This window comes from Cavia porcellus, unplaced genomic scaffold (assembly GCF_034190915.1).
Source record: "Cavia porcellus strain 051 isolate PalLab524CR breed Dunkin Hartley unplaced genomic scaffold, mCavPor4.1 scaffold_25, whole genome shotgun sequence".
Taxonomy (NCBI): domain Eukaryota; kingdom Metazoa; phylum Chordata; class Mammalia; order Rodentia; family Caviidae; genus Cavia; species Cavia porcellus.
Window position 1 is genome coordinate 11,090,948 of NW_026947508.1, and position 25,021 is coordinate 11,115,968.

General features: G+C 50.4%; 1 protein-coding gene across 5 annotated transcripts in view; it reads left to right on the forward strand.

The window, feature by feature from the left end:
• The window catches only part of Tmem51 (transmembrane protein 51), a 45,763-nt gene that overhangs the window by 4,284 nt on the left and 16,458 nt on the right, over nt 1–25,021 (forward strand). Inside the window, exon 1 of one of the 5 annotated variants that reach the window (XM_063235550.1) lies at nt 7,193–7,216. The exons of the other annotated variants lie outside the window; for them this stretch is intronic. The gene's annotated coding sequence lies outside the window, so the exon portion shown is untranslated. Of the gene's footprint in view, nt 1–7,192; nt 7,217–25,021 lie in introns of those variants that run through there. 5 annotated transcript variants of the gene reach the window in all.

Here is a 25,021-nt window from a genome sequence, read left to right on the forward strand (position 1 = left end):
TGCCCTTGTTTGGTCCTGCTGTGCGCATCTTCTTCCCCGGGTCACAGAGGTCCAAATTCACCGTGAGGAGGGAAAGTGTCATGAGTGCCACTGTTAACACTCCGGCCTCTGAGTCCGGGTGTTTGCTGCCGTGTATCCTGGTTTCTCAGTTCCTCATCCCAACGTAGACTGTCCCAAGGGAAAGTGTTTATATGCCAGTCTCGGCCGCCTGCTCCACCTGGTGTTAGCAGGGACTCAGGGAACAGCTTTTAAGGCCAGACCAGCCAGGCCACTGCCTTGGCCAGCGTCCTATAAGTCTGTGCCAAATGCATAAGAAACGTACACTCACCACAGTGGGACATTACGGGGCTATCTTTCTGCATCACTGTGAGTATTTGGGCAAGAGCTGTATTTACAAAATCAAAAGCACAAACCAGTTCTCACTAAAGTTCTTAAAAGTAAAAGAAGCCAGCCATCTGGCTGGCATGCATGTGACCCACAGTTCACACAGGGAGGGAGGAAGCCTGCTTTCCTGAGATTATTTTTCCCTGTATTTTAATTCAGACAATGCTCCCACCCAACCATCCCCAGCCGTTGCCGCAAATCTTCCTGGGGGTAAGCATTGGGGTAGCAAGAGGAGGTCCCCAGGAACGGGGTATTGGCTTGTTCACTTAAGCCCTGGCTGTCTGGAAGCAGGTATTTCAATGGCAAAGACGCACAGAGACTTGGTTTCCCAGGCAGGTGGTGCAGGGAGGTCACCCCACCGTGGGCACAGGATCTCCTGGGGTAAGATCACATCCTCTAACAGGATCGCAGCTTTGCTCACGCAGACATTGTTGGTACTGCTAGAAGTCCTGCAAGCGACCTTGGACATTTTCTTGGCTAATGTTTACGGAAGCAGTTTATATGGGAGTTTTACAGTCAGTGAAGTGGTTTTCCCGCTGTCTTTTTAAAACATGAATTAGAGGTAAGAAGACTAGAAAACAGAGTGCATTTCCTGGCGTGAGATGTATTCTTAAGAGTCCTTCTGGCTATCCTTATGTGAGCATGTAGTGAGTCACCTGTTAACATTTCTCACCAGGTGGTAAGACACCGCTCCGGTCCACTGGGTTTTATACTCTGATCCTGGGAACTTGAATTCTTTGGATGGGTCCCACAGCAGCTCTGGGTAGATTTACAAGGATAGAGCTGAGGGAGATCTGGGCAGGAGGCAGGAAGCTGTAATTAGGGGTGTCCGAAAAGATCCCGTCTTTAAAACTCTGAGACTTTAGAAGTAAAACAAATCAGAAAGTCGGAAACCACTGTTAGGCTAGCACCTCCATTCTTAGAAGACGAAATTGAGACCAGAAACACCAAGGCTGGGGTCTTGGTTGGGATCACGTGAGTGTTCAGGCCTCCCGTGAAAAAGGAGCTCTACAGATGGACCTTTGACACCTCTCCAAAAAATAGCCTAAAACCACATTAGTGAGCTCAGCCTGAAAGGCCTGTGTCCCCCAGGGCCTCTGCTGTGTGCCTAGGAATTAATGTTTATCCCAAAGCCCATAATGTTTGTCCTAAAGCCGGGAATGGCCATGCCAGTTGGCCCCATTTGTATCACTTTGGTGCCCAAAACATTACTTTGCTCAACTCAAGAATTTAGAACTCCACGAAGGTTTGGTCACCTTGCTTTGGGTTTTCTTCTTGACCTGACCTCTGAGGCTCCCCAGAGCTTTATCCGTGAGAGCCGTGCAGGCCTGTCTCCTCGCCTGAGATGGCATCAGGCAGAGCCACGGGGGGTGACTTTCTTGAGAATATCACGTGACACAGTGCTGGATGTTTCCAGATTCTGCTATGTTCTTTTCAAGAGGTAAGACAGGTGGCCCTAAATCTTGGCAAATTCACCCCCTCTTTTTATGCTGGGGATTAAACCCAGGCCTCCCATTTACCAAAGCACGTGCTCTGCCCCTGAGCTGCACCCCCAGCCTCCCCTGGTGAGTTTTATATTTTTGCCATGGCTGCCTCCTCACGTCGGCTCTGGAGAGAGAGGAGGAAAGGTTGGGAGTTGACCTATCTTGTGCATTTCTCATCCCCACCCAAGGGCCTCCTGCCGATTAGGGCACAGGCATTGTTTGTTGATATTTGATGGAAGTGACATTATTTAAAAAAAAAAAGAAAACCAAAAGCAAAAATCTTACACTTCTAAGTTTCCAAGGAAGAGCTCAGGTATTATGGCCTCATTAACTGCAGCTCAGAGGGCAGTGATTACCTGTTGGAGCTGCCCTGGGTAATTACTGTTTTCAAACAATGATAGATGCACATTCTCCTACCTCTGGGGAAGTCTCTGGCTCCACACTCGTGCTGTCTCTTTAAACAAGGGCCCTGTTCCACAAGCACCAGCCTTTGAGGCCACAGTGAACAGAGAAGGGGTCTTGCCCATGTAGTAGTGTGTGCCTATAATCCCAGCACTTGGAAGGCTGAGGCAGGAGGATCACTGTGAGTTTGTTTGAGGCCACACTGGGCTACGTAAGTGAGTCCAAGGCCAGGCTATACTATATATTGGGTCCCTGTCTCAAAAAAATCTAAATAAATAAATAAAATTAAGAAGGACCTCCTGCTTCTATCTCGGGTGGAGATGAGGGGACCCACCATCCTGGGGGAGACAGTGGTAAATGTACAAAAGCATCACTCTGGCAGGTTCTTGGTGGTACCAGCAGCCTGTGCAAAGGCCCGGAGGTAGCAAAGCATCATTCCCTGGGCTGATGGGAGAATGGAAGGGAAGGCGTAGGAGAAACCTTTTACTTAATTTCTTCCTAAAAGTTATTTGTGGTATATCAGTTCCTCAAAAGATTAAAATAGAGTTACCATGTGATCCTGCAGTTCCACTTCTGGGGATAGATTCACAAGAACTGAAAAAAGGGATTTAAGGAGGTATTCATACACCACAGACAGCAATATTCAGAGTAGCTAAGATACGGAAGCAAGCCAAGTGTCCATGGGTAGACAAAGAGATAAAAGGGGAATTCTAGTCCATCTAAAACAATGGGCTATTATTCAGCCTTAAAAGGAAAAAAATGCCAGGTATGATGATTCACCCCTGGACTCCCAGCACTCAGGAGGCCAAAGCAGGAGGGCTGCCCTGAGTTAGAGGCCAGTCTGGACTACCCAGGGAGACCCAGTCACATACACGCATGAAAAGAAATTCTCACCCACGCTGTGTATAACACCCGTGAGCCCTGAGGACGTTATGCAAGGTGAAATAAGCCACTCCCAAAGGGACAGGCACTGTGTGACAGCGCGTCTATGTATGACTGCTCTGTCCACCCAGGGTGGGCAGAGAGAGACAAGCAGTGTGTGATCGCCAGGGCCTGAGGCAGGGGCGGCATGGGGAGGAGTTTCTGCTTAGGGGAGGGAGTTCCAGTTTTGCAAAATCACCAGAAATTCTGTGGGGGACGGTGGCGGATGGTTGCACAATATGCGTGTACTTGAGACCACAGAATGTCCCTTAACCATTGCTAAGAGGGGATATTTTATGGATGTGTATTGTATTACAGTAGAAAGTTGCCAGGGGAGCCATTTGGGAAGCAAGACTCAGCTGCTTGTTAGCAGCACTCACGGAGTCCTCCTTCCTACACTCCAGGGGATTGTGTAGGTTTTGGGGTGCACGCTACACTAGGGAAGTGTGACCCCGGAACTCTTGGAACTGACACCTCACTGGACCGACAGAGGTGTCTGCTAACTGGGATGCAAATGAAGAGGATAAATCAATAGCCCTGGCAAGCATCAGGCAAAAGTCTTGGCTGCGGGGCTGGGGATTTAGCTCAGCGGCATAAGCGCCTGCCTTGCAAGCAGGCAGTCATGAGTTCAATCCCCAGTACCAATAAAAAAAGCCAAAAAAAAAAAAAAAGAAGTCTTGGCCCTGGAATCCAAGCCTGGGCTTAGCTGCTGAAGCCCCAGGCCCCACACTGCGGGGCGAGGCTTTGGTCCATGTTCCCAGGGCAGTTACTGCTGCCCCCTGCAGCCACGGCGTCCTCAAGTTCCTCTGTCCACCTCCTTTTCTTCCCCCTAACGCATCTCCGGGGTCTGATGCATTTCACTTTCCTATTGGCTCTGCTTTTTCAGCCCAGGCTGCCCAAAGGCTTTAAAACAAACAAACAAAAACAACCCTCCCAAACTCAGTAATTGCAGTCCCAGGCTTTACCCTGAGGAACGATTCATGATTGTATCGTTTGAGCAGTCGTATTTTACTTTATTTTTTAAATAGTAACAGCAAAATTAGAAACCAGCTGTGGCTCCATCAACATTCCTAGCCAGGACTCCTTATTTATTTTGGGATGATTTTAGACTTACAGAAAAGTTGCAAAGAGAGGAGGAAAAGTTTCCATAAACTCCTCACCCAACTTGCACAGAGTTCGAATCTCCCGGAACTGTACCCCATCGCCCCTGGGGAGAAGCCCAGGTCGCTCGAGTTCACTCAGCCTGTGCCCACCCTCTTGCGTACTGGAAACCATCTCTACACTGTTTATAATACCAAATACCACAGAAAGCTGTGAAGTTGTTACTCGGATCGTTTAGAGAAAGATGACTAGGAGAGGAGCTCTGGGTGTGCCCGGCACAGACAGTGACTTTCTGAACATTCCCTGAGGTTGGTCCAATCCTCAGATACAAGCCAGTAGCTGCAGGAGGTCACTGCACCCATCAGCCCTGAGGAATTAACGTGGCTGCTGGCTGCGGATGACCTGCTGTGCTTACATGTCCGTGTTGACCCTGCTGTTTTTCTGTTCCTAGATCTGAATCAGGGTACTGCGCTGCATACCAATCCTATGTTATCCTCTTCCCACTCCTCTTCTCTTCCTCCTTTTCCCCCATTCTCTCCCTCCTCATTTTTGTTTTTGAGACAGGGTCTTGCTGTGCGGCCCCAGCTGGCCTTGGACTCACTTTATAGCCGAGGCTGGCCTCAAACTCAGGGCAGTCCTCCTGCCTCAGCCTCCTGAGTGCTGAGATTGTAGTTGTCACTGTGACCTTAGCCCCTTCTGGCCTGTAAGAATTCCTCATCTTCTTTTGAATTTCTTGACCTTAAGAGCTCTGAAGAGTCCTGGTGCGTATTTTATAGATGACCTTTGATCTGGGTTTGTGTTTTCCTCATCAGCCGGGGCCAGGGGGCCTGGGAAGAATGGTACCAGAGGAGAGGTGGCTTCTCACGGCATCCAGCCAGGTGGACATAAAATCAGCAGGACTCGTATCTGGCGGTGTTGGCCTGGACCCCTTGGTCGAGGTGGTGTCTGCCCAGTTTCCCCACTGGAAAGATACAAGTATAAAGGAAGGTATGGAAAATGATTGCTAGGTGAGGCCCCTAAAATTAAAAGACTTTGCTCCATCCAATGACAGATGAATGCAACGCAACCGGAGGGAAACACGGGAGCTTTTCAGGTCAGTCGGGACGCTGGATGGCTCCGGCCGGAAGTGGAGAAGCAAGGAATGCTGTCATCTGGTGGACACAGGACGGGGTTAAAAAAACAAACCGTGCCGAGCCGTGCTTCACATGTGAAAGTGCAAACACTGTCACATTTTAACATAAAAAGAAAGAAGGCAGATACTAGGGGCATTCAGTGCATATTTGTTACCTAACACATGAGAAAGTCTGGAGACCATCACAGACACTCCCAGCAGCCCACACACACACACACACACACACACACACACACTTGTTTTAATTTACAAGCCATAAATTTCACGAACAATTGTGTGAGTTTTGACAAACACATGATCCACAGCCAGGATATAGGACAATCCGTGGCTCTCCAGAACCCTCTCCTGGTGGCCCTCCGCGGCTGGCCCACTTGCCTCTGGTCCTGTAGTGTGGCGTTTTGCAAGCTGTCGTATAAACAGATCACCCACAGAGACTGCCTCCTTTTGCTCCCCCTGAGGCATCCGAGGTCCCCCCTACGTGCTTGCTCTCTGTGTGGACCATAGTGTGTTTATCCTTCCCTCTGCCCAAAGGGTGTCTGGGTTCTTTCTAGTTTTTGGTGAGTGTGATGGAGCCACTTGAAACATTCATGTTTTAATGTCAGTGTATGTTTTCATTTCTCTCGGGCAGATACCTCTGAGTGAAATTACTGGGTTCTTGGGCGAGTGTATGTTGTAGAACAGCGTGTGTTTATAGAAAACAAGCAAATGTAAAAGATTTTGGCCATTTCTGCCAGCGACCTGACAAAGGATTGCTACCACCTTCCTCTCCCTTTTGGGACTTTAATGACTGATGTTGATGGCTCAGCAGAAGAATCTGTGATTTCTCTGGATATGTTTTTGCCTTTTCCCAGCAGATGTGGGTTTAGCCCTGCCAGGTGGAACACCAGCAGCCTCCTGTGGGTGACCTCTCCCTTCCCCGTCACAGGCAGGCGGGTTAACAACGAAGTGTGTATAGTTCCCAGTGTAAACAGTGCTTTATGAGTTCTTCTTAATTACAAAAATGATATGTATGCATATCAAAAGAGAAAACCAAACAGGGTCCTGGGATGTGTGCTCTGCACCATAGTAAAAAATAAAAAATTAAAATTAAAGCAAACCATGTAAAGGATGGCCCTTGAGAAAATAAAAAGCCCTCTCACTCAGGGCCCCGGTTCCTCCTTCCAGAGATAACCAGGGTTCATTTTGCATATCTACTTCTAGAAATGGTCTCCCAGAGAAGGATGCTTTTAAACACTGCTTTTAAAGTTCTAGTAGTCAAAACAATGCACCACTGCACTCAGGGTCATTATGAAATCACTGGGTAATTTCCACCTTGGAATAATTTATATCAGAGTGGACCATCACATGTAAGGACTCACTGAGGACCTGAAATTTTGTGCCAAACATTCTAGCTTTATCGTATGTTGGTAGTGAGATAGTAATTCTCATCAGATTGTCTAAAAGGTCTCAGAACCTAAAAAGAAAAGACGCATGAGTCGGATGTGATATATTAGAAGCAATTTTTTACACAGAGGTGGCAGATAAAGGGAGGGGCAATGAGTTCTGGACTTCTGGGTCCTTCTTTGGTGGGGGAAGCTGGGGGAGCCATGGCTCTGACAAGTTGGGCTTTGGGCTAAGTAGGTCTGTGCTTGGCTGGGCCCACAAAGTCTGTGGGGTTGGATTCCCGCCCCCCTGGGAGTCTGGGCTAACTCACAGCCTCGGAAGTAGAGCGCTTGCTTTCTCTTTCCCTGGGTTGAGCCGGTCCCGGGCGCTTCTCACCGAGTACACAACCTGCTTCCTGTAGACTTGCAGGGTGAGTGATATTCTAGATTTAGGGAAATTCCTGGGTGGCAGAGGCTCATCCGCTTGGCCCTGAAAGTCACAGATGTTTGGGGGCGGAGAAGGGAATGACCCAGCTTTCTAACTGCCTTGCGTATATTAAGGCATCTGAAGTTCACGGTGGTTCTCTGACAGATGGGGAAACTGAGGCACTAGGATGCTAGCTACCACCGGGCAACCAACCCCACCTCTCAGTTATTTCCTGGAGGCTCTGGTCCATGCGCTTGCCGCTGACAAATGAGGCCATTTATGTTGGTGAAAAAGTCTGTGCAAAGCTGGCTCCCAGGAGAGAAAGGCCTTTCTGCCTCAAAACACCCTCCTCCTGTTGCAAGGCTGGAAGGGTCTTTTAAGCAGGAAACAGAGGTGAAGATAGCTTGTCGACCCCTCCAGGCTGGTTTATGGCTCCCAGCCATCCGGGTGCTGACGCTTTCCCGTAGAGGGGACACTGGCCTGGCCTGGCCTGGCCTCAAGGGCAGCAGTATTTTCTTCTCCACTGAGAGTAGGAGAGGTTGTGTCTATGCCCTAGGCTGAGGAAGTTTGGAGATAATTGGCAAACAGGTTGCTGGTTTCTAAAGGGGAAAAAAAAGTTTATCTTAAAAGTTCCATTTTTGCCTGGCGGGTTACATCAGGGCATGTGGACACAATTCAATCTGGGGGTGGGGGGCAGCGCTGTCCCCCGCAGTCACAGCCGGGGCCAGCCGCTTCCTCCCATCTCCTGCGATTCCTTTCCAAGGGCCTGGCCTGATAGCAAGGTGCCCTGCTCCCCAATCTCTGAGCCATCCCTCTGAGAAGAGGGATTATTCACAAGGTGGCCAAGTGAGGAAGGGGGCGAGCTAAGCTTCATCCCTGCCTCCCCCGGAGGCTGTTTATGGGGTGAAGAAGCAGGGTTGTCCCAGGAGTCTGGGAAGGAATCGGGGGTCTGTGCATGCACGGCCAGTTTTGGAGGCTCTTCGAGGACCCCAGTTCCTAAATGACAACCTTAGCGTTGATTTGGGGGAAAGAAGCTTCCCGCCTCCTAGAATGTCCAGTATGAGTTCGTGTTCTCTAAAAACCAAGAATAACCATGGGGGTTAAGAGCAAAATATAGTTATTGAGAGAAAAAAGCTTCTGCCTGAGAGACAGTAGGGGTCTGGAGCAGGTTGCCAAGAACCCTGCCCTTTCCAGGGATTTTTATAGAGCAAAACCGTGAGGTGAGGCAGGTCCAAGGTGGGGAAAAATGAGAACCCAGCACAGGCGGGCATGGTAGACAGAGCTATGTTCAACCAAGTAAGAGTACGCCTGTGATTACTCAGATAAAATTGATTAAATCGGGTGAGTCACGCAGCGAGCAGGTATGAATACAGAACAGGGCCTTTGCTGGCAGGGGCTTGGGTTAGTGGCTCCTTCTGACTTCCTGGGGGTGAGGGGTGCCTATTTAGAGTATCAGTCCCTGAGGTTATTACCTGAGGGTGTGGTTGCCTCTGCTTTGTCTTTTGTTTTGAGATCTGACCTGCAACAGAGGTGTCTGTCTCCTCCAAGGTTGCAAGGTGTCTTTTGGGCCCAGCCCTGTCTAACTGTCTGTAATGTGTTTTTTTTTTTTTTTTTTTTTTTTTTAATCGATACCGGGATCGAACTCACGACCGCCTGCTTGCAAGGCAGGTGCTTATGCCGCTGAGCTAAATCCCCAGCCCAATGGCTCCCTGTAACCGCAGGAGCTGAAGGTGGAGTTTGCAGCTTTCTTTTACACATCCCGAACCCCTTGTGCCCGCCCAAGTAAAGTCTTTTGCTTCCAACAAAAGCAGCTTTTAGGCCCCTGCCAAGTAACCTAGGCAACCGTTATCATCCTGATTCACAGGTCAAAGATGTCATCTACGGCAGAGCTGGCCAGAGACTGATAATGTCCGTGGCTCAGCTGTGTGGCCTCCAAAAGGAGTGGTTTTTAAAATCAACTAAATGCAAGGAACTAGGAGCAGGTGAAGCTGGGGTACGGTCAAGTTTTCCTTCTGCTTTCACTAACTGGGGCTCCCAGCTTGGAAGTGGGGAGCTGGGGTAAGGAACCTGAGTCGCAGGTGCAGGGTCCACACCCTGCCTTCCAGCTAGATGTCTTGGGGTGTGTGACCTCCATGTCCCCAGGGAAGCAAACCCTTTCAGAGGTGACATAGTCAGAGAGAATCACAGAGACAGAGTCCCTTTGTTTTAGGTGAGAATTTTGAGGCTCAGCACAGAAAATGAGGTTCTTTTTCACCAAAAGTTTGCCCTGGAAATAAATATGCAGCCTGACTGTGGGTGCCTGACCCTTAGATCTTCTGCCAGCTGCTCTCAGCTCCCCGCCAAAGTTCTGAGCTCCACACTGCTGTGGTAAAGAGAGTTGAGGTCCATTTCAATAAGCTTTTTCAGTTGAAATACGTTCCGGTGGAAACCACTCAAATGTCCAGCATACAGACCTGGGAAACTGACTGACTCTGGTACATCCATAGGGGAAATTTCACATGGTGGTCACAAGTGGTGGCAATGAAGACCTACTCAGACAGATAGGGAAAGGTAATCAGAATTTAGCAACATAAAAGGGCATCTTTCAAAGGTGCTCTGTTTATTTTTTGTTTTGAAAATTATTCAGACACTATTGGAAGAGCATCTGTTATTACATTTCTAATGATTATTGCTAATGGATTATGAGAGGTTTTTAGTCCCTGCCCCCTCCATCTTTTCTGACTGGTACTTTCTAAGTTTTCTACCACGAAACATGTGTTACACTGCAGTAAAGTGACAGTCCTAATGACCTCAGTGACCTGGGGACCACTGCTTAACTTCTCCACCCGGGGAGAATCATGTTAGGGTTTTGTGAGGTTGAAAGAAGCTGACTGTACGTAGTACATTTTTAGGTGTTGTTACTAACTTTTGAAAATCTTTCCATTCTGATAAGCCCAGTCCAAAAGCAGACCAACCATGTGGCCACGGGGCTCTGTCTCAGAAGGCCTGGACTCCGACCTAGGGGCCAGCCGGTCTGCCCCATCCCTCCTCCTGCCTTCACTGGGCTAAAGCCCAGGGCTGGGATCCCACCTCCAGGGTCTGTTGAGAGCTGCTCTGGCTGATGTCTGCTTTCTGTCTTATACACCAAGAAATAATTTGGTGTTAGCATAATGGCATATTACTTAAAAGCATGGATCCTGAGTCAGTTCACCTGGGTCTTGTATGTCTTAGATATGTATTTGGTGGGGAGATTAATGCCGCCACCCTCTCGGGGTTCAGGTGAAGATCAGTGTCACGGAATGCCGAAGCCTTAGCATGGAACCGCCACCAGTGCTGACTGTTGTAGCTGTACCATCAGGCCTCACGAATTCATGTGACATAAAACCAACTATTTTAAAGTCACCAATCCAGTGCCACTTAGTTTCCTAACATTGTCCAATCACCACCCCTATGTAATTGCAGAACATTTTGCCACCACCCCCCAAACCCCTAATCTGCTGTCTTTTGGGATATTGGTCAGAATAGACTCATCTTCGATACACACCGTGGTTTGTGGCTTCTGGTTCTAATTGTTTTAACCATTTTAATTTACCGTTTACACTGCATTGGCATTAAAGCACATCGTCTTTTTCCAGGCTTTTAAATCCCTAGGCAGCCAGGTCCTGAACCTCCGCAAGAATCCCCAGGGCTGGGGAAACACAGTCACCTCCGCCCTGAGTTCCTGCTGCTAAGCTTAGGCTTCAGGGCTACAGGACGGAGTGGACGGTGGCATCACTGAGGGTCAGCCAGGGAAGCCGAGCCCTTGTGACCCATGGGATGCGGGATTTGTGACAGGTGGCGGGAATGAGGTCTAACAGGAGTATGGGGGGAAGCAGAGTGGAGAGCGCCTCCCAAATATCCACATCCTGTTGCTTTGGCCAGTTTGTACCCTGAACCAGACAGAAAGGGAGTCCTGGGGGAAGTAGCTCCAGCTTGACCAAGTGGACAAGACCAAGTGGACATGGAGGGCTCTGTCCCAGACACCCTTCGCCCAGGTCATCAACTGGATCAACAGCCTTTACGAACTTCATAAAACAGATTCACAGGCCCTGGCATGGCCTGTGGGGCCCAGGCTCTACGTTTTCAACAATCCTCCTACTGAGCCAAGCATCCAGCCAAGCTTGGGACTTCCGATATATGGAAAGAGTGGGCTCTAGGGCCAGACGATGTGGGTTAGAATTCCAGGTCCACTGCCTGCTGGCTTTGTGATCCTGGACAAACCCACCCTTTCTGATCTGATGCTATTTACTCATCTGTAAAATGGGGACAATACCTGCCTTCCTCACAGAGGGTTATGGGGGCTGAAGCATGCACTGTACACAAATCCCTGGCATGTAAAACACTCCTGTGCCCACCACTGTGAATAGTTGCACCCACACACATCCAGGGAGTGTGTCAGAGGGGCCCGAGTCCTCTTCCTTCTTCCTAGCTGGGCCTGACCTTGACTATACCCTCACACCGATTGTTTGCTGATATCGTGAAAACCTGACCTGCTTTTCCTCAGCCACGGAGGCATTCCAGGCATTGTTTCATGGGAACGTCATCTGCTTATTTTTTCTTAGGGAGGTTTCACAAGCTCCATCTAAAACAAAAACTCCCTGTCTAGACACTTCTGGCTCCTGCCCCGCTTTATCTGGAGATACCCTTTCTTACACCTGGTACCTTTGAAGATTTTTGTCCCCCCACCAAACAGGTCCATGATTGTTTTTCTTTTTGCATTGGTCATCATCTTAATACTCGACGACATTGCTGTGGTCTGTGGGGTAGAACAAGCTACTTTTCCGAGAAGTGGGGAGGTTTCAGGAGACTGCCCCTGAGTAGATCCAAGCTGTGCTATTGGCCAGGCGAGTGGGTAAAGAAGCCTTGACTTTGAAGTGACTTCTGAGGAAGCTGTCACTCCCTGGCAAGGAAACAGGTTTTCAGTTCAGCTGTAAGGAAACAGGGAAGGGAAGGGAGGCCTGCTGTGTTTTGGAGTTCTAGGGTCACCCCGAAGGCTATGGAGTAAACGCTTGGCCTCTAACCTGTGGCATTATGGGGGATGTGGAGCTTTTAGGAGGTAGAGCCTAGAGGAAAGAAGTGAGACTACTGGGGATGCCCCCAGAAGGAGACATGGGGACCTTGGCTGCTGTTCCTCTCTCTCTCTGCTTCCTGGCCACCATGAGGTGAACAGGTGCCACACATTCCAACCACGAGGAGCTGTGTCACCATAAGCTCCTAGCAAGAGGGTTAGGTAACATGGACTGGAACCTCCGAAACCATAATCCAAAAAGAACCTTTTCTCTTTTTAAGTTGATGATCTCAAGTATTTTCTTATAGCAACAGAAAGCTGGCCGAGACAGGGCCTTTCAAGAACAGCTATCATCATCAGGCAAAAGCTCAGAGACAAGGGTGCTTGGCACATTACCGAATGAACCAGGGTTGTGCACCCGTGGCATACTGATATAGCCTTCATTGATATGATCCTGTCATTTTGCTGTGTCAGCTTTATTTCTGGATTTCACAATCTGGAAACCTATGTAATCCTTCACTATCCTGATGTCTCTTTCTCAGTAAAGGGCCTGTCTTAGTCAGCTCAGCAGCTGTAACAAATATCTCAGGCTAGACTGGGTAATTTCAGCACAGAAAAGAATCATTGAAGCTCGAGTGCCAGGGAGTCCTGTATGCCAAGGACTCTTTCCCTGGTGGCAGTCTCCTCACCGTGCCCCAATCGCCTCTCCTTTATACACAAGTATGGCAAGATAGGCAGGGGGCTTGTGGCTCTCCCATAATGCTGGGGTTAGGGCATCGCAATATCACTTTGGGCGGTGCATAAATACGCAGTGCACGACAGGGCTCTGAGGCTAAGATCCTTCTCTTCTCATCTACCCCTCAAAGCAAAGTCATCACAAGTTTGTCTCCTATCTGTCAAACAGGCGTCTGCTTCCCTTCGAGCTCACCCATCCTCCAAGATTATTCCTACCTCAGGGCCTTTGCACTTGCTGCCACCTCTGCCGCCATTCCTGTGGCCCCTCCCTGGGAGCCCTGCCCTGATCTCCCATTGAAACCACTCCCCTCCTGGACTCCCTGTGGTTCATGTCTCTGCTTGCCTCTGAGTAGAAGAAAAACCTCAGCTGAGCTCGCCTCTGTCTTGCTCTTGTGTTCAAAGAGCCAGAACCCAGGAGTTGCCCATGTAACGTCTGTGGAAATGAATGAACGAAGGCCACGAAGATCTGTGCACTTTGCCAAGAGTACAGTTCGATGCCCAGTGTTAGAAGAACCCAGAGGAGAAGGAAGAGGCCCGGGCAGCAGTAAGAACGCAGGCAACCAGTCCTGGCTGCTTCGCTTAAAATATAGAGAAACAGGAAAGAAAACCACCCCGGGCGACATCTCTAATAGGCCGCAGTCACAGGCTAACATGCAGTGTGATCCAACACATGGCAAAGGTTTAAAAGTATTTATTCTACTAAAGGACGCATTGCCATTAACCCTCCTCACTTTGGAAACACTTGTCCCTGGCAGACACGGTGGTGCAGCCCTGTGATCCCAGCACACAGGAGGCTGAGGCAGGAGGGTCGCCGAGGAGGCCCACCGGGTTGCATGGCGAGTTCATGTAGGCCATCGTTCTTGCCGCTTGCTGAAGCAGTTCTGGGGGTCCTCTTTTTGTATCTTTAGGGGGTGTGATAAAAAACACAGCGAGTGTGCCGTCCCACAGAGAGCAAGCTCAGGGAAGCTTGCAGTGAGCGCTCATCCACCTTACTCACTAGATCTGGCTCTGTGACCTCTAGCTCTGCCCAAGGTCAAAATGGCAGCAAAAGAGAAAGCCGGAGACTTAGAAAGGAAGGAGCTGGGGCCGGAGAATCGCTGCAAAGCTAAGAGCCCGCATTTGGGGACCTACTGAGGCGAAGAACAGGGTCGCAAAGTGTGTGAGGCCCCCTTCCCCAGAAGCCAGCGGGGGGCACAAAGGAGACACTGATGGGACTCAGGCAGCAGGACGCGGTGGGGACTGCAGTGGGGAGGGCGGGTACCTTCGCTGGAGTCGCCTGCAGTGGCCGTGAGCAGGTGCCTGCAGCCCCTGCCTCTGCCTTTGACCCACAAGTGCTTGTTAAAATTCTTGCCTCATGGTGACTCATTTCCCCAAAGAACACTTTTAATCTGCACACTGTGGTGCTTTTCTCAATTTTGTTTTAAGTTTTCCTATTTATGTATACATGCACAATATTGGAATGCTGGGGATCGAACCCACGACCTCCACACTGAGTTATATCTGCAGCTTTTTTTTTTTTTTAATTTTGAGACTGGAATTTGCTTTGTAGTTCAGGTTGATCTTGAACTCACTGCTTAGTCCAGACCAAAGCTCAAACATGCCGTAATCCTCCTGCCTCAGCCTCTTGAGTGCTGGGATCACAGGGATGCCCCACTATACCTCTTCAATTTCAATTTTAAACAATTCCTAAAAGTGCCAAAAGAGTGAAGGGTCCCAGATCTGTGGCTTCTTAGACACCCAGCAGGCTCGTGTGCGTTCTGAGGTTTAACTGCAGAAACAGGCAGATCACAGAGCCCCGAAAGTTCCTGCCCAGTTTCCAACCGTGAGCACGGGATCCCTGGCCAGTGCTGTGTGTCTGGAAGCCTGAGCGGTGTGCAGGTAGGCAGCAAATGTGCCCAGCAGGCTTCCAAGGAACGGGGTCATTAGTACCACTTAGGCTGCTGCTGATCAATGCTTAGGCCTCCGGCCCAGAGTTTCCTGGGAGAGTCTGTTATCCTCCCCGTGACATCTGGAGCAGCCAGAGTAGGGAGAGATGGAAAGAAGACTCAGACGTAGGGCTGCATAGTGTCAGCAAAAGGGTCCCCTCCGCCAGCCGCTGTCTGTCCCCAGGCGCTGTGGCTGTGGGATATTTGCCTGTTATAGGCAGTCACCAGCTCCACCCTGTATGTAGAGGAAGCAGGATAACCTGCTTCGTGTTGACTGCTCTGCCCGCTCAGGCTCATGGACCCTTCTGGCACCTCCACTAGGAAAAAGCGTACTTGTTTTGTTTTGAAGACAGGATCCCAGCTGGCCTTGTACTCAAGTGATCCTCCCTGCCTCAGTCTCCCAAGTAGCTGAGATTCCAGGAGTGCACCTGTGCACCTGGCTTAGGGTGACGTGGTTTCCTAACACCCTTGTTGTGGCCCAGCTGAAATAACCTGCTGGAGTTCACCCAGCCAAGAAGGAAGTCATCAGCGGGAGTCAAACCCAGGCCCACCTTGGAACCAGAACGTTAGGCCTGAGGGTGTCGGCACTGTGCTGCATGAACCCCACACCCGGCTGAGCCCATCTGTCCCTTTCCTCCTCCCCAGGCTCCCTGGGCTCGGTTCCCCGCGGTGGCCCTGCCCAGCCTCGGCTCCCTTCTCTGGCCTCCCATCACCTGTTGTGCCCTGGAGCTAGCCACCTCTCCAGGCTTGTGCTGGGTCCACACTTGGGGACAAGGCATCTGAGGCTCCGTGAGCCCCACTCAAGGCTCGAGCTGTGCTTTGCAGGCCTGTGCTCTGGGGTTTCATACAGATATGGCTTCAATCACTCAAGTCTTCTGTATCCCATTAGAAACAGTAAAAATTTTTAATTAAAAAAACCTAGGTAATTAGAATAAAATAACCAGAGGAGACTACAGGATCCTGAATCTTCAATGTGAATATTTCTCAAAAGTCTTCTATCTCTGCACCATTCTCACTGTAGTCTGAACTAGCATGATTTTTTTTTTAAGAAGCTGCATGTTTAGCAAAGGACACCCCATGTCCTGCAAGTGGGGGATGCAGGGGTCTTGGATAATAGCCTGGCCACCGGTTACTGTCCCTCTGCTTCCGTACCTCTGCCTGCTGCTCAGTTTACCACTGCCACCATGATTGATTGATTAATTATGGTACTGGGGATTGAACAAGGGCCTTGACATTGGATTACATTCCTATTTTTTAAAAAATTTTTGAGATAGGGTCTCACTAAGTTGTCTGGGCAAGACTCAAAACTTGTGGTCCTCCTGCCTTAGCCTCCCAGAATGCTGAGATGACCTGTGTGCACCCCCACACCCAGCTTGCCACCCCTTTTTAAAAAAATATGTCTCATGTACTCCAGTGTCACCAAGTAGTCCCTGTAATGTACCCATTTTGCAGATAAGGACATCAAGGATCAGAAAGGCAAAGCAACTTGCCTACAGTCACCTGGGTTTTTTTCACCACTGACTCTAAGAACTTTGTTCTCCTGCCTTCGCTAATGGTATTGATTCAGAGAGAGGTCCCTGGTGGCATAGAGGAAGGATGGTGAGCGATGCCTTTTAACAATGCATTTAATCTCTAGGCCGTAGGGAAAGAAGGCGTGAAAGCTGGGTGGGCCCTTGGCAGCGGGGCTTTTGGCCCAGGATGGACAGGTGCCATCTGCAGTCAGGACAAGCCATCTGCATGGGTTTGATGGATTGACTCAGGGACAGTGTCCCAGGAAAGCTGATCCCTTTGTCATCTGGAGGTCCCACCTGGGCAGCACAGCACCTGGAGAAATGACTAAGGTCCATGCTTTTCCCTGTGACCCTGCCGTCCTGCTGCTCAGCAAGCGACAGCCTGGCGCACCGTGCTCACTGTGGCTGCATCTGTGACAGCCTGGGGAGACGCTGCCCAGTGCCCTGGAGCAGGTGAAGCACTAACACGCCGTGAGGCCACACGGGGCCCAGCCACGAGGGACAGAGGGACAAGGTGGCTGGGACCCAGGCAGCAGCATGTGCTGTGGGACTCTGTTTATAGAAACTTCCAGCTCAGGCAGGAGAGTGGGTCAGCTAAAAGGAGGTGCACATGCGAGGGACCTTTCCAGAGTCCAGGAGACGCACGTCATGATGTGCATACAGCTACACAGATATAGATGGTTGTCAGAACTCGTCCAGAGGTGCACTGAAAACTGTGTTTATATGTGTAAATTGTATCTTAAGTAAACCGAATACAGGATGCTGCTGCCCTAGACCTGGCAGCTGACAGCCAGGGCCGCAGGCAGGAGACCTGGCAACTGCATTTCCAACAAGCACTGGATAGCCGGGCACCGCCAGCCTCATGGCTGCAGGCTGAGCAGTCGCCTCTTTGCAGATGTCAAGCCCTTGTGCATCTGTTTCTATGCAGAAACCTAATCTGGCCGTGGGGATCAAAGGCAAGTCCAGCTCTGATCTGTGGACACAGCACCCTCTGCCCTGGGTCAGATTCTGGCCCTGTGCTGGGCATCAAAGGGCCTGCCGTGCTGGGATAGAGGGCAGGACCCACGTACACAGGGCATTGGGCAGGACCAGAAGGGCTCTCCGGGTCCTGCCTCCCTGCTGCCCTGCAAATAACACCGCGGGCTGCGTGTTGTGGAGCTGCCATGTTGTAGACGGTACGCTGGTTGTTTTGTGCACATGTTCAATTTTATAAGAGGAAGCGCTGTGGTCTTCTTAGGCGCTCACAAGCCTCACATGGCCCCTGGGAGCTGTGCATCTTTGTGCAAATGAGTTAACATCTCTGAGCCTAGATGCTGCGGCGCTGTTTTAAGGATGAAATTGGTCAATAGGCTGAAGACACACGGTAGGCCTGAAATCCTCGCCAGCTGCTGATTGCTGTCATAGGTGAGGTCACTTCCCGCAGCTGGGACCAAGCTGGGCGGGCCAAGGGTTGCTGTAGGATAGGAAGCTGTGATTCCTGTCTTTCAGGAGGTGACAGTCACACTCCGGCGAGGCCTTGTAGCAACAGATGTAGTGTAAAGCTGTCATGAGCTCCATCTGGGGAATCCTGAGGTCTAATGGAACCATGGCCTCCTCAGTGTCTCTCCTGATAAAGTTCCAAGACTGCCCCAGGGCTGGGCTCCTGGCCATCGCATTTGACAACCTGGAGAGGTCGGGGTGCAAGCCAGGTTGTCTCTAAGCAGGTGGACGGTGGCGGCCCGGGGCTGAGAGCTGTCGGGCAGCAGGTGCCTCTCCTCTCTGGGCACAAGGTATGAACAAACAAGCTTCCTCTCTGTTGACTTTGGGTGTTTATTTTCTGTGTTTATTTAGGAACCATAATGTGTGTTTCCTAAGCTGCTCTATTTCCTCTGGGTCAAAAACAAAAATGAAAAGACAAATGAGCCATCAAACCATGATGTCCAGCTGCCTTGCAAAACTCAGGGTGACCATGCTGAGCAGTAGACTGATAGCAGCACAGAGCATCCGTCTGGAGTCAGAGTCCTGCTGTCCGCTTGGGAATGTGTCCCTCTGCTTCTCTGAGCCTCTTTTTTCTCCTCTGTAAAATGGACATGATTGTGGCAGCCACCTTGGGGGGTGGTCAAAAATCTAGCAGTCAAATCAAGATTCTAGCACAGTGCCTGACACACAGCACACACTCAGGAAGCAGAGTGCCCTGAGTACTGAGCCATGTGCCAGGGGCACTCTGAGCTGTTCAAGATCCAGGTCTCTTGCCAACAAGCTGTGTGACTTTGGGGAACTTACTGCATTTCTCTGGGCTCTGAGTTCCTTATCTGCAAACACAGGAGCCCATGTTCCTTGGGTAAATGATTATTCGGAGGGTCAAAATCAAGGAGGTGACTACTGACAGCAGGTTAACGGGGGAGAGAAGGCTTCCACGGGCAGGGTAGAAAGTACCAATTCATTTCCCTGGGGGCTGCAAGGGGAGGAGGCATCCAGGCCAGACAGAGGCCACAAGAACAGTGACTATCCGGCAGCCTCTGCAGCCACCCAGGTGGGTTCAGTTTGTGTCTGGAGACAGTGGTTTGTGTCAACAGTCTTGGGGAGCACGTGAACATACAGACCTTGCTTAAGCAGATTCCTGACACAAAGATAGAATACACCCCCCCAAAAAAGCACACGAAATGATAATCATCTCCCCCCTATTAGAATTCTTTACTTCATAGAAACTACACCAGGAAATTCTCACAGCCAAGCATGGCATGCAACCTGCTGCCGGATTGGCAATCAAGGTGCAGTACCAGGGCTGGAAGTGCGGCTCAGAGGTAGAGCCCCAGGCCCTGGGTTCCATGCTAGCACTGCAACAAGAAAAAGTCACTGTATTGCACACAGCCGCCACGCCTGTGGCCAGTGCAGTGCTCATGGTGGGCTGTTTGCCGAGCGCTTTCCGGGGGCCTGGCACTATCTATCCTGTCGCAACCTTCCTAGAGCTGACACCGGGGGTGTGAGATCAGCAAAGAAACAAGTCAGTGATTGCAGGTTGCAGCCTTAGCTACACCTAACACAGGGTCATGTTAGGGTCTAGAGTGACGCAGGACAGCCACTTGGAGGTGTTTGCTTTGGAAACTTCGATATGAAGACGACATTCAAATGACAGATAGGCAGGAAGCCACCAATGTTGTGCAGCAGGGCTGGAGCGGCTTTGTAATCCCAGCACTCTGGGAGGCTGAAGCAGGAAGATGGCAAATTTGAGCACAGCCTAGACAACTTAGTGACTTAGTGAGACCCTGCCTCAAAATAAACTATCAGAAAGGGCTGAGGGTGTAGCTTAGTGTGAGAGGCCGGGGTCTACTCCGCAGCACCAGGGAAAGGGAAAGAAGGAAGGCAGGGAGGGAGACAGGGAGAGATATCACGAAGGTGAGGCCAACAGCTGGTTTGGAAGCCCAGCCAATTATGCTGGCCGGAACCGAGGTGGCAGCTTTGGAAAACGGAGACAGGCATTGAGATCCAGGGGGCAGGGAAATATAGCACACTTGTTGAGGTGTTGGGCACAGACAGTGTTAATGATCTCAGTATAAAATCATATAAGCTGCTTTTAACCCTGGAAACCACCGTGTAGAGTAATAGTTTTCAGTGACACGGGATTTTTGGTGGTGTCTGGAGACATTTTCGGTTTTTTGGAGATGTTGCTGGTAGAGACCAGAGATGCTGCTGAGTGCCTGCAGGGCATGGCTGCAGAGCAAGGTGGTGTGATTGATTGTAAGGGAGTGAGAGAGTTAAATGAGATGCTGCCTGTGAAGTGCATGGTAATTATCCCGCCCTGAAGGTCTCCTGAGCAGGGCTTCATCCTGGGAGGAAGAGGGAGCCCCAAGGGATCTTGGCCAAGGGTGGAGCTGTTACATTTGCATTTTGGAAAGGGCACTCTGAGAGCAGCATGGGGCCCAGGGAGGCTGTGGGGGGCCTTGCTGTCAAGGTCCAGGTGAGACACCAGCCCCCAGGAGGAGAGGCACAGAGCCTTCAGGCTCAGCTCCGTGCCTCTCCTCTGTGTGTCTGCTGATCCATTATGTTATAACCCTGACAATGGTTAGAGGTCCTTCCCTCTCCCGTCACACCCTGGATGCGTTCCCATAGGCGACGAATGACAGTGTGCGTGGGGTGGGGTGGTGCAGTGGCCCTGGGAGAGATCTGCCAACTCTCAGCCCAGGAGCAGTGTCCTTACCCTGACAAAGGCTTCTCTGTGTGAATGGCCTTAACAGTCATCTTCAAAGCACCCTGGTCAGGAAAGAAGTAGACTCCCCCTGCCCTACCTCCACCCCCACCGGGAATCCCCGAACCCCATTCTGTGGGCGCCTGAGCTGACTGCTCCAAGAGGACACAGTAGGGAAGGCAGCAGCTGCCCAGGGAGTCAGGCAGTGGCCCACCTTGCTTTGGGGTCCTACTCTTGTCATTTTACTGTAAATGTTTTAGTAGACAAATACCAGTGGTTTGGTTGGATCCCTGGGTTCAGGTGGTGTCCTCTGGAGTCTCCTGCACACTCTACCTCTGCTCTCATTGCCTCTCAGGGTGCCCTCCTCAGGCAGCTTCTCCCTTTGTGATAACAAGGTGGTCCCCAGCAGCTCTAGGCCCCATGGTGCCCTGCAATCCCACAGACACTGCCCTGAGCAGTTGGCATTTCCTGTACACCAGAGCAAAGCCTTGGGTCTCAAGGGTTCTGATTATACCCACGGGGAATGGGAGTAACTGACAGGCTGGGCCTGGCCACGCCCATAGGAAATAGGAGAAACTGGTTGGCTGGGCCTGGCCACACCCATAGGAAATAGGAGAAACTGGTTGGCTGGGCTGGCCACGCCCATAGGAAATAGGAGAAACTGGTTGGCTGGGCCTAGCCACATCCATTTGTAAAATTGCAGAAAGAGGACCTACATGCTGTGCTGCTCCCAGAGGCATCTTGGCTCATCCCAGCAGAATGGCCAACCCTCAGGGTCCAGAGGCCCCCTTGGGAGTCTCTTGTGCAACAAGCTTGACAGTTCCACACTGAGGAGAGGTAGCAGGAGCTTATTTGAAAGGTCTTCCAGTGGCTTCCTGTATGGTAGTGAGGCATCTCTGTCCACACAACTGCGATTTTCCTATTGGCACTGATGTTTTGTATGGAAAAAGCATATCTATAGGGCTGCCTGGAGCTGGGTTGTTTCCTTTGAGATTCTTGATGCTGCACCCCGGTCTCAAGACTACTGATAGCATGTTGTGCATGCCTTGGTGATGTTTGTTGAATAAATGACTGGGGGAGACAACAGCTGGTCAGCAGCTTTGTTTCTGCCCCCCAGGGGACCACCTTTACCCAGGGCACCATCTCTGCCCAGCTCGAGGCGGGCTCTCAGCAAGCAGCAGTGGACAGTATAGTTATGGTTGGGGTGGTGCCTGGCATTTTCTCTGGGTTCAGGGGAAGTCTTGTCCCTCGCTGACCCTCACTTCTGGCTACTTCAGCATTTCCATTTCTTTGCCCTTTCTCCAGGTCACCTTGTAGATCTCTACCCTGAAGGGCAGAGATGGTGCTGGTGTAGCTCCCGGTGCAAATGTCTGGCGCAGACCGGGCTCCAAGCTTGTGGCTCATCCCAACCCTGACATTGTGTGATGGCAGCTCAGAGGGAGGCCAAGGTTTTGCACACAACACAAGGCGTCAGGTGGCCCCATGTGCTCCTGGTCACAGGGGCTGAGTCAGGGAGACATCGAGGCCCTGTGTTGGCAGGCCTTTAGCCTAGATCCATGGCCAGAGAGGCAGCTGACCGAACACCAGGCCTTTGCCTTCCATGCAGGTGGAGCAACCCCCACCCTGTCTGTCTCTTCTCTCAGCAAACTGAGCTCTGGGTTTAAACAAAGGAGTGCCCTATCCCCAAAGAAGTGTGTATTTGTAAAGCAGAGCTTGGGGGCAGGAGTTGAAAGGATGGACTCTGGACCCAGACTGTGGTTCAGGGCCTCCTTCTGCCACTTATTAACAGGGGACTGCAGGCTAGGCCTCTCGGTCTGAGCTTGTGGGCTTGTGGTCATGGCTGCTCAAAAAGAGGAAGTGAGATTTCCCAGCCAGTATAACCCAGATGTCCTGGAAAGTCTGTAACCCAGGTCTGTAACCTAGGCACATCAGTCTGTATCTCCTAGAGCTGTGCTGTGAGACATCAGAGTGGGGATTCTTATCCCAGGGGACAGTCCATAAAAAACCGGTAAACCCTTGAAATTGTACAGGATTGGGCCTCAGGCCATAATGCCCCACTCAACAATGATTAATTCTAATCTCAGAACCAGGGACTGTGCTTCCTTGTGTGGTAAAAAGACCTTTGAACATGTGATTATGTCAGGGATCTTGTGATGAGATTTCTTGGGTTTCTGGGTGGGCATGACACAGTCCCCAAGGGCTTTATAAGGGGTGTGGGTTGCAGGCCAGAGTCAAGGAAGAAGAAGGTAGAGAAGGTAGAAGAGAAAGGGTAGGAGTGGTGGTCAGAGGGACGCTCCTGGGAGACAGAGGAGGAGCCGAGGGTGCAGGAGGTCTCTAGGAGCTGGGAAAGCTAAGGAAATGGGCTTCTCCCCAGAGGCCTGTAGAGGAAACGCAGCTCTCCTGACACCTTGCTTATAGATTTCTGACCTCCAGATCAGGCTGCTTTAGGCCCTTGTGTTTGTGGTCTTTTTTTTTTTTGTCTTTCTGAGATAGGATCTCTCCATGCAGTTCAGGCTGGCCTTGAGCTCACACTGGCTGGTCTGGAACTTGCACGATCCTCCTGCCTCAGCCTCCCGAGTGCTGGGATACAGGCGTGTACCACTATGCCCCACTGGTGGTTCATTTCTTACAGCAGTACCAAGAAGCTCCCAGCCCTTCACAAGGGAGAGGCTGTGACATCCTGCCTGGCCCTAGAGACCCCTATTGTCCCTGGAATCCTTCCTCACCCTCCTGGGGCTCCATGTTCCTATGTAGCATATCTGAAGTGTAGCCACATTTTTCAGCAATGATTTCTTATCTGGAAAGGACTTGGAAGCCCACAGAACAGCCTGTCCTGTCACCTGGGGCTTCATAAGCTAGGACCACTACAGTTGTCCACAGAGTGTACTTCCCCCAATCCTCAGTGGGCTCCAGCTTCGCCACCCTGCCCAGGCCTTCACTGGCCATCCAGATGGGCAGTCGACTGTCACCTGCTTCTGTCTGGGGATGAGACCCTTTAACAACTGCTCGGGGTCGCAGGCTACAGCCGGACTGGGATTTGCAGTCCACAACCCGGAATAATGACAGTCCTTATCCCGGAATAATGACAGTCCTTCAACCAAATCCTCCAGCCTTGCTGCCTCCTCAGGTCGCCACCAGCTAAAATAGTAACAGCTCACAGCGTCCCCACCCTGTGCGGGGCCTAGGTCCTCAGATGCAGCCCGGAGGTGGTAGCACTCTCCTGTCACAGCCGAGGAGGCCAAGTGCATTCCCCGGGGTGAGCACAATCACATTGGATTGCACTGCTGAGCTGGGCATGTGATCAAATTAAGCACTTAGACTGGCGGCCAGGCTGACCATCCCCTCCTACAAACCAACCTCCCCAAGCCCACATTTCTTGTTTTAAAGGGATTGTGTAAAATGTATAAGGGATTGTGTAAAGTGAGAGTGCACATTTAACAACAGAGACGACATCATCATGCCAGATCACCTGTCCATTCAGACAGCTGGCCCCTGGGGCACCGGACAGAACTCTAAAGATCTATTTCGATTAGAACGCAGTGTCTGGTCCTAGCACTCTAGAACTTTCAGCGGCAAGGGGAGAAAGCCCTAGGTAAAGAATCAGCCCTGATTGTTGCTTTGGGGGTTGGTTGCAGGCGTAGCAGGAGCAGTTAGATCTTTTCATTGCACTGAGGGGAAAAGAACACAAAGAAAACATAAGCAAAAATCCGCCACAAACACACGCCCAGCACCTACTGTGCGCTGGCCACAGGCTTCGCTTCCTGTCGCTTCTCGGGGGGTCTTTGATTGCAGTTATGCAAAGAAAGGCGTTCGTTTCTACAGACCAGATGTCATCATATTACAATTCCTCCAGGAAAACATTAAAATGGTCTCAAAATTATAACAACGCTGATTTGTAGTACAGCAGTTGTACATGCACGTTATCCGTACCAGCAAGAGGGTACTTGTAAGATTTCCATGTTAAAATTTAGAGAACTAATTATTGATAAACTATTAACCTGCAAAGAAATGCCATTGGTAAAAATTACTTGGAAAAAAATTTGACTTCATAAAAGCTTATTTAGGTTTGGAAGAAATGCATACATGGGGACAGAGAGAATCCGATGGGAAATTATCTGAAGAAACAGGCACCGATCTCGCTGCAAAAAAAGCCAAATGCTTTATGATGACTTGTGCCCTGGGCACAAATCAGCTACCTTTATGTGCAAAATGTGTTGAAAGAAACTCACAAATGAAAGTACATTTCTTTTAATTTAAAGTAATAAATGTGTTGGTTATTGTAAGTTTAAAAATTCATATGAATAGTAATAATTTTTATGTTTATATTTGGGCAGGAGTTATTCAGATTCAAGCAACTGACTAGATTTGATCCATTTGTAGGCTTTTAATTGATTTTATTAGTAAAAAGGCTGATAAAAGGGATTGGACCCATTTGTAACTCCAGTGA